Source organism: Octodon degus, unplaced genomic scaffold (genome assembly GCF_000260255.1).
Source record: "Octodon degus isolate 3935 unplaced genomic scaffold, OctDeg1.0 scaffold00122, whole genome shotgun sequence".
Lineage (NCBI taxonomy): Eukaryota > Metazoa > Chordata > Mammalia > Rodentia > Octodontidae > Octodon > Octodon degus.
This window is the reverse complement of record NW_004524698.1, coordinates 6,777,144-6,778,615: the sequence shown is the minus strand read 5'-3', so window position 1 is coordinate 6,778,615 and position 1,472 is coordinate 6,777,144.

Sequence of the window (1,472 nt, the reverse complement as noted above, 5' to 3'; positions counted from 1 at the left end):
AAAGAAAGAAAGAAAAAGAAAAAAGAAATTATAAAGGTTTAAGTCAATGAATATTCTAATCACTCTGATTTAGTCACTACCCAGTGTTCACACATATCAAAATACCAACTGGACCAGTGTGGTTGGGTATACCTATAATCCCAACTATGTTTCTTTTCTTTCTTTTTTTTTTTTTTTTGCGGAACCAGGGATTGAACTCATGCCCTTGTGCTTGCCAGGCAAGCACTTATTCTACTGAGCTATCTCTCCAGCAATCCCAACTACTTGAGAGGAGGAGGTAGGAGGACTGCAAGTTTGATGTCAATCTGAATAATTTAATGAAACATGTCTTGAAATAATTTTTTACCTTTATTGAAAAATCAATAATTACACATCATATTAAAAATTATAGACAAATATTGAAATGTGAAAGATAAAAGATGTAGACAGTGAATTTTAGAGAAATATTTCTGAAAAGAATACATAGCATGAAATTAATAATAGATTGCACATTGTAAATAAATTATTTACAAACTTAAATGAATGTAACAATAAAAATTGTCCAAACAAAAATGAAGAAGAAAGAATTTACAGATCAGTCATAATAGTTCACTCTATGTCAAAATCAAGAAAAATATATTCATATAATTAAAATTCTCAAAGTAGAAAAGGGTAGGCAATAAATATTTAAAGATTTAAAATTTCTGAATTTAGTTGAACTTATGAAACCACATTTCCAAGAAAAATGAACCTTTTACACAAGAAATTTGAATAAAATCCTACCCAGATACACAAAAATGAAATTGTCCAAAACTAATTGTAAAGAAAAAAATCATTGAAGCATATACATTAAAAATATTAGCTATGGAAGAACAAAATTAAATAGCATCTTACTCCACATAAGAAAAAAAAAAAAAAAAGACCAAGAAGTCAGATTAATTAAAGGACTAAATGAAAAAAAGATCTGTCCTCTTTGAATTTTATACTTAGCAAACATACCTTTGAAAACTAAAAGTAAAATATTTTGCAGTTATACAAACTTGAAATATTCCAATACTTCCAGACATACCATATAGGAAATAACAAAAAGCATAATTCAGAAGGCAAGAGAAGTTGCTATATGGTCCTGGATAAAGAATAAAGAGCTCTCAAAATGATAGTTATGCAGGACTATTAAAATATTTTAGGTGAACCCGTTTAAAAGGTCATTAAAGATTTCTATGAAACAGTATCAATCTTATGTGGGGTTATACACATATTTTTTCATGTATATATATGTGTGTGTATTTGTAAAACACAAGAAATAATATAAAGTCAATGGAAAGTTGAAACATACTTTTTAAAGTTTCTAATATTAGAAAATATCATACCATGTCTTTTAAGTAGATTGTAAGTCAAAGATACAGTACAAATCTTAAAACAAAAATTAAGATTAAACAATATTCAGAAAATTAAGTATTAATTAATTAAAAATTAAATGTTTCAAAACAGTT